The sequence below is a fragment of the Oncorhynchus nerka genome, linkage group LG5, assembly GCF_034236695.1.
Source record: "Oncorhynchus nerka isolate Pitt River linkage group LG5, Oner_Uvic_2.0, whole genome shotgun sequence".
NCBI lineage: Eukaryota > Metazoa > Chordata > Actinopteri > Salmoniformes > Salmonidae > Oncorhynchus > Oncorhynchus nerka.
Genome location: NC_088400.1, coordinates 57,937,062 through 57,945,602, shown reverse-complemented (window position 1 = coordinate 57,945,602; position 8,541 = coordinate 57,937,062). Strand labels below are relative to the sequence as shown.

Here is an 8,541-nt window from a genome sequence, read left to right as displayed (position 1 = left end):
GTCTCATTGTAATGGCTGGAATGGAGCTGATGGAATGGTACCAAACACAAACATATAGAAACCACATGTCTGACTCCGTTCCATGAATTCCATTCCAGCCATTACAATGAGACAGTCCTATATAGCTCCTCCAACCAATCTCCTCTGATGGGGACGCTGTGGTGTGTTTGTGGTCTTACCACCTACTGATACAAACAGAAAAATAACACAATCTGGAAGTGATACTGGCAGTTATAGAAGATGACTATACAACATAATCAAGTTTAAAAAACTATGAACAATAGTAACTGTATTTGAAGTATTACAAATAGCCAAAGGCATACAGCATATTATTCACCCAAGATCCGGGTCTCCACTCACAGGTGGAAGTTACAAAATGTGCCTCTTAATCTTCTGTCTGATGCCTTTCTCCCACACAGGGCATAGTTTCATCTTTCTGGTTGGGCTACACAATGTTCTGATCTCAGTGGAAAAATTGTTTCACAGAATGGAAAATGACAGGTTATGTAGAATATGCCCTGATTATGACCTTTAATGGAGAGCGAGCCCCAGGGCTACCAAGGTAAAGGTCAATCAAGTGTTTCCTCGGTTGAGCCGTTGGGCTTTCGGGCTTTGTTTTGAAGCATTCATTTGACTTGTACGATTCCTCCTCTGTGTGTTCTCCGGTGACTATTCAATGCACTTCTGGCACTAAAGCATTTTCTACAGACAACGTGTAATGTGTGAATGTCTCATACGCAGTGTCAAATAAAAGGCAGCTGTGAACGATTTGCCAGTCATGGTATTTAATGTGGTTCCTCCCTTCAGTCTCCTCAGACGATTCAGATTGGAAGGAGTGAAAGAAACTATATTTCTATTTATCACGTGATTACCTCCAGTGCTACATAAGATACCCCCCCCCCCCCTGTGTGAATCATATTGTGATACTTCAGAGAACTAACCTGAGCAAAACATTTGCCACAGACCTGTCAGCGATATGATTTCTCCCCTGTGTGAATCCTCCTATGACTATTCAGATAACAAACTCGAAAGAAACATGTGATAGTTAAGATATCCAGCTTGGGGAGAGAAAAAACATTTGCCACATTCACCACAGCGATGTCGATTCTCTCATGAGTGTATCATGATCCTATGAGAATTCAGTATTCCAATCTAAGTGAAACATTCGCCACAATCACTCCAGCTAAATTATTTCTCCTCATGTGCAAAATATTATTTATTGTCTTTGGAAAACGCCTGCTACAATACTGACAGTGATATGGTTTCTCTTATATGTGACTCCTTTGCACTGGTGATTTCAGAGCCATGGATTTTCTACAGTTAGAGCAGATAATGAAGCCTTGTCCTTTTTCTGTCTGCAAAAGCGTCCTCTTTGATTTGCGCAGGGGCCGAGAGTCATTGGTTGGCTATGAGGAGTCCTCTTCCTTAGGTTCTGTTTTGATCTGTTCAGTTGAGGCCATTCTGTCTTTGTATTCTTCACTTTGGGTTTGTGAGGACTGAGTTGAGTACTGATCAGTCACTTTTCACCCAGGCAGGAGTGAATACAAAGTCTTCCTCCTCCTGGATGATACTGAATTCCCCCTGTTCCTCTTTAATCTGTATGGGGTTCCAGTCATCTTTCCCCAGACTGGGGCTCCACTCCTGCTTATAATGCTGCTGCTCAGGGGAAAGCTCCTCTTCAGAGACAATGAACTGCTGGAAATCTGAAGGGAAGGAGAAAGAGTAAATTAGAACTGAAATGCTGATTAGCTGGTTTTTGCAATGCCCATATTTACACACACGCTGATGAGATATGTCAGATAGTCCATCAATGCCTAAGCTCATAGGGTCTAGGATAGGATATGTTCAGGAATTGGCATCTTACCTGTGCTGTTATCGATTGACCCAAACAGTTTTTGAAGTGTATATAATGAGCAATCATTTTACCAGCAGTTGCAATCTGACTTGACTGATTATAATGGAAACGGTATAGCTCAATACTGGTCTAAACACCACCAATGGTCCATTTAAAAAATGCAAGGGTAGTACAGCGAGCGACTTTGTCTAAAGAGATTGTATATAATTTCAATGGTTTATTCTATTTACAAATAAAATGATTAATATTGACTAGATTTGTGATGATAATCACGATTGATATTCACTACATTTGAGACGTGTTCATTGATTTCGCTATATGAAACCAGTATGGATTGTAGAGTTAGAATGTTAGACCCCAAACGCCGATCAGACCAGGGCAATTCCAGTCAAATATCAGGAGGAAGATAGCTTGATTAACAGTGGCCTGCAGTTGAAGGGCTGTGGCGCAGACGGACCACAAACTGCTGCCAGCTGCGGGCCGACAACTGTATGTCGGAGGCGGCACTAGGAAAGTGCATTAGCTGATGGAATAAAACGTCTCTCATCATTAGCCATTGAAAACATGGTGCTATTTAGCCACAAGCAGCAGATTTTTGACCAACATTTACATGGCGATACTTTCTTCATTCTCGACTTGGAAGCAACCAGTGTCTTCTAAACTCCCATCGCTAGTGCAGGTAAAACGTTTGAATTGAGAAAATGCTCCATTGTTAAATAAAATATATTTTTGCTCCATTAAGTAATTCAACAATGTATAGGCTACGCTGCCATTTTAGAGTATATTTGTCTTGTCCCATTGATAATTGAAAAGCGACGCTTGATTTCTGAGTTGCATACATGAAGTGTAGCGATTGTTCCCTCCATTTTTTTGGGGGGGGGGGGGGGTTCCGGTCTGCCTAGTGTAAACTTGAACTTTGTGAAAATTCTGAGTTTACTGTGAACACTGAGGCTGTATCCACTTTAAATTATAGTTTTAACAGCGGTCAAGTAGGCTACTGTGGCTATTTGATTGTAATGTAGGCCTACCAGAGTGGTCTACCATCAAAAATAACAGACAAAATACATCCCATAACATTTTAACACGGAAATAGCTGGTCGATCATTCAGCCTACAGTAGCAGACAACGTGTGGTGTTCAATGTAGGCCTATATTCCGTTAGACTTGAAAAAAACATGCAGGTCTTGACATTAACCTGTTTCTCCACTTGTCCTTCAGACAAGGTGACTTAAAAATGTTGTGTTGTTTGATGCAAGAAACCACTTTCCAAATAAAATGCATCATTATTCCCATACCATTATTACAGAGAGTCAGACAAATGATGCTGCCCTTTGGCTACTTGTCTATTTAGCTTATTCAAGCCGGTCTCAAAATGTAACACAAAATGTAAGACAAAAAAATCTCTGTACCTTTCATCTTTTCAACCTAAAGATGACAACAACTCATTTATTTACAATCACAAAATGATTTATCAATGTGGTTAATGTAGCTAGTTTGACCATATTGTCAATGTTAAGCAAGCTAGCTAGCTAACTTTTATTATTGGCAGCGTTTGCTAGTTTATCTAGCTAGCTAAAATCGCATTGGTTGAAGAATTGTACCGACTTCAAAATCACCTGAAAACAATCATGTTGGACAAGCAATCCAGTGACTCACCAAAGTGTGTCTGGACTCAGAGCATAGGACTGGGTAATGTCCAGATTGCATAATTGCGGCAGTGCAGGAGAGACACAGAAATACAATATCTTCAATGGAATATGCCACACTAGCAACACTCCTCAATGACTGTCCTCTGAGTCATGTCTAGAAATGATGCAGCAAATGGAAAAGAGATGTCAAAAGTTGCATGTTTGAGTTCGTGAGGGAGATTTTTTTTTCTTCTCATTTTTACTAGATCAGCAAGTTCTTTTAACTTGTCACTTCTGACATTAGCCGCATCCCATCTATCCAAAGCCTGTCCTATTGGCTGGAGTGCTGAACTAGGGTGTGAAGGGAATATAAACACTGTTCGCCTCTGCACATGTATTATTGTTTTTGTTTCGTTTATAAGACGGAGCCGAATAGCATCATGGTAATACAAAAAAATCGCAATACATAGGCTACTGTACTGTTCTAATGCGCATGTAATTATGTGCAATTATTCCCGAGGGGGGGGGGGGGGGTGTTCGCTGTTTAAAGTAATGTTTATGTTGTAATATCGCGAACTGACGTAACAGTTTTACCATTACTGATTCCAGTTTTAAATTGCCCTGTGCCATAATGATCCCTCTCAAAACGTATTCCTTCCCAACCTTCAATCTCTCTTTCTCTCTCTCTCTATTCAATGTCTTTATTGGCATGGGAAACATCTGTTAACATTGCCAAAGCAAGTGAAGTAGACAAACAAAAGTTTATTATCGCTCTCTCTCTCTTGCGCTCTGTAACTCGTGGCACTACCTCTCCTTGCCACTTGGAGCCGCAATGGTAGAAGACAGCACATACAATGTGGATATGAAACTAGTACACAAATCACATTTTATTGGTCACATACACATGGTTAGCAGATGTTAATGCAAGTGTTGCGAAATGCTTGTGCTTCTAGTTCCGACCGTGCAGTAATATCTAACAAGTAATCTAACAATTTCACAACAACAACCTTATACACACACAAGTGTAAAGGAATGATTAAGAATATGTACATATAAATATATGGATGAGCGCTGGCTGAACTGCATTGGAAAGATGTAGTAGATGGTATAGAGTACATTATATAAAGTTGCATTGTTTAAGTGACTAGTGATACATTTATTACATCCAATTATGAATTATTAAAGTGGTTAGAGATTGAGTCTGTATGTTGGCCGCAGCCACTCAATGTTAGTGACGGCTGTTTAACAGTCTGATGGCCTTGAGATAGAAGCTGTTTTTCAGTCTCTCGGTCCCAGCTTTGATGCACCTGTACTGACCTCGCCTTCTGGATGATATCGAGGTGAACAGGCAGTGGCTCGGGTTGTTGTCGTCCTTGATGATCTTTATGGCCTTCCTGTGACATCGGGTGGTGTAGGTGTCCTGGAGGGCAGGTAGTTTGCCCCCGGTGATGCGTTGTGCGGACCTCACTACCCTCTGGAGAGGCTTGCGGTTGTGGGCAGAGCAGTTGCCGTACCAGGCGGTGATACAGCCTGACAGGATGCTCTCGATTGTGCATCTGTAGAAGTTTGAGTGTTTTTGGTGACAAGCCAAAAGCAGTGGTAAAGAAATTGCCCATTGTCATACTTGAGTTAAAGTAAAGATACCTTCATAGAAAATCAAGTAAAAAAAAGTAAAAGTCACCTAGTAAAATGCTACTTGAGTAAAAGTCTAAAAGTATTTGGTTTTAAATATACTTAAGTATCAAAAGTAAATGTAATTGCTTAAAAATAATTAAGTACAAAAGTAAAAGTATAAATGATTTCAAATTCCTTATATTAAGAAAACCAGATGGCACTTTTTTTAATTTTTTTTTATTTATTTACGGATAGCCAGAGGCACACCAACACTCAGACATAATTTACAAATGAACATGTGTTGTTTAGTGAGTCTGCCAGATCAGAGGCAGTATGAATGACAAGTGATGTTCTTTTCTTGATAAGTGCGTGAATTGGACCATTTCCTGTCCTGCTAAGCTTTCAAAATGTAACAATAATTTTTTGGTGTCAAGGGAAAATGTATGGAGTAAAAACGGCATAATTGTCTTTAGGGATGGAGTGAAGTAAAGTAGTCAAAAATAGTACACTTCTTCACACAACAGTCACACACACATCCCTTTGTGTATGGAAAACGTACTTCATGATTCTTCTAATGTACTTATAATGGAGTAAGTCTTTCCCAAAGCACCCAAGCCATTCCAGAGTGTGTGTCCTGACACAAAGCACTTCTCTATTAAACTAACTTTGTTCACCCAGCTGTCGGACTGTGTCAGTGGAGACAGAGGACAGCATTAATGAAAGCAGGAGGTTTGGAAAAGTGTTTTAACACTGCCTTTGAAGAGCTGCCATTGACAGAGGTAGACAGGTAAGTTCCAAATGGAAACCCACTCCTTACATAGTGCACTACTTTTGACCAGAGCCCTATAGCCCCTAATCAAAGGTAGTGCACTGTGTAGGGAATAGGGTGACTTTTAGTACGCAACCAAAGTGAAATATTACTTCCTGTCTGACAGCTCTCCGTTGGTGGAGGGTTCTCTTGAGTGGAGTGGAATGGCGGGTACATCCCCTGGGATGCCACTGGTCTAGCTCTGTTTCTTCTGGAGAGAGAGGGATGCCACTGGTCTAGCTCTGTTTCTTCTGGAGAGAGAGGGATGCCACTGGTCTAGCTCTGTTTCTTCTGGAGAGAGAGGGATGCCACTGGTCTAGCTCTGTTTCTTCTGGAGAGAGAGGGATGCCACTGGTCTAGCTCTGTTTCTTCTGGAGAGAGCTGGAGCCACTGGTCTAGCTCTGTTTCTTCTGGAGAGAGAGGGAGCCACTGATTATGCAGGCAGCCCAATTCTGATATTTTTTCAACTAATTGGTCTTTTGAACAATCACATAAAAATTCTCATCACTTGGGAATTTAATTCACAACCTCTCGGTTGCTAGCAACCTGAATGTTATGCCACTGGATCTGTGGGTATGATAAGAAAAATTAAGTTTAGAACCAATAGGCATTCTGTCATTTGTCCCTGTAATGGAACCCTTTTGAAGAACCCTCTGGTTCCAGATAGAACCAATACCAGGTTAGGTTAGGATATTTCAGATATGCTTTAGGCACACCCTGTTAAAAATGATCTGTAATTTGACGGTAAGTTACCGTCTACTGTGCATTTTCCAGTAACTTAATGGTTGTTGGTCACTGGGAAATTCCTGTTTAATTTTCAATAACTTACTGTCAGCTGGTTGCCATGTAGTAATACAACATTAGAGCAATTTCCAGGCAACACACTCCCATTAGGTTACGGTGAAATGCAAAGGACGCTCTTAAATATCATATGCTTTTACAACAATTGCAGAACTGACAGTGTTAAAAGAGGTGCTTAACTTCTGACAACAACAATCAACCACTTAAACTGGTACAACACTTCCACTGACAGTTGGCACAAATACACATATATTAGATTACACCCCCAAATATGATAATGAGCCCCACAGGTTCATTGCCCCCACCTAAATTTCAAAGCAGATGATTGTACCTTTTATTAAAAGTATTGGGTAGAAAAAAATGTACCATTATACTAGATTATCCACACATGTACCCTAAAAGGAACTGACCAGTTCCATGAGTTCCTATGTGTTCCTACCGTATGTGTACCTTTGACCTTTTTGAACCACAGGGAAAAACACTGTACCCTAACTGTACCCTAATTTTGAAAGTACCTGGTGACACTGCTAACACATTTATGTCCTTCCACCCAAAAGCTTGCAAGTTCAAATCCCCAAAGCATCTATGCACACTTTGCATCAAATGTCACTGCTATTTTTTATGTTGGTGTTGTCAGATAATCAGAAAATGATTTAATTGATTCAGGCCAACTTTTAGCAAAGAGCAGACATTTATTTTTGTCATTAAATCTGTGATCAATCTCTGTCATGCCACAGATTTGATGGTGTAGCAGGAAATTCTATTCATTCGTACGCAAGCGGTTTTGGGTTCAAATCCCAAGTGAGGTATAGACTAGTAATCAGCATTCAGCAGCATACTGTCATTTTACAGCAATAAGCTATAAAAAAAACAGTAACTTGTAGTTGTTTCCTTTACTTTCCCTGACAAAGAACCAATTTTTTTGTTTGTTTTGTGTATGCTGGTCCAGCATGCTCTAGCTCAGGGACGTGAAACTCCAGTCCTCAGGGGCCTGATTGGTGTCACACTTTTGCCACAACTAATTCACCTTGTTCCAATAATGAACTAATCATGGTCTTCAGTTTAGAATGAAATGAGTTTAATCAGCTGTGTTTGCTAGGGATGGGGAAAAGGTGTGACACCACTCCGGTCCCCTGAGGACTGGTCAAGCTGGTCTGCAAAACCACACCCATCATTATCATATTTCCCAGCATGGTCTATCGCAGTTTGATTATTTAGAATTGTTTGTTTCGACATCTGTGGATGGTGGAATGGTGGAACAAACTCCCTCACGACGCCAGGACAGCGGAGTCAATCACCACCTTCCGGAGACACCTGAAACCCCACCTCTTTAAGGAATACCTAGGATAGGATAAAGTAATCCTTCTCACCCCCCCCCCCCCTTAAAAGATTTAGATGCACTATTGTAAAGTGGCTGTTCCACTGGATGTCTTAAGGTGAACGCACCAATTTGTAAGTCGCTCTGGATAAGAGCGTCTGCTAAATGACTTAAATGTAATGTAAATGCGTGTACATTGATTGATTCATGAATCAATTAATTTATCTTATGCTACACAAAGATGAAATACATTTGACTAAACTAATCCAATCGTTTAGTTGCACTTATTGGTTCTTCCAGTTTAGATGGCTTAGCTAGTCTCATTCATCTATTTTACACTGGCAGTCATTCTGAATGCAGATTGTGGGTGAAGATAACATTCCAATTGTTGGACATTGCCACTCAGGCTGGATTCCAATGGAAATTAGATATCACTTTGGAAGTCAGTATAAGGTGACTTGATGCTGGTTTTGTGGGTAACCAATTTATGTTGGTCACCAGCAAAAATACAGCAAAGA

At 40.5% G+C, this 8,541-nt stretch overlaps 1 long non-coding RNA gene across 1 annotated transcript; it reads right to left on the bottom strand.

Annotated features, from left to right (window-relative positions):
• Nucleotides 1-257: 257 nt before the first annotated feature.
• Nucleotides 258-3,749, bottom strand: LOC115129717 (uncharacterized). The gene is made up of 2 exons (XR_003863688.1): nucleotides 3,511-3,749; nucleotides 258-1,703 (listed from the first exon to the last, which is right to left on the bottom strand). It is a non-coding gene; the product is annotated as an uncharacterized LOC115129717 (long non-coding RNA).
• Between the last annotated feature and the right edge of the window lie 4,792 nt (nucleotides 3,750-8,541).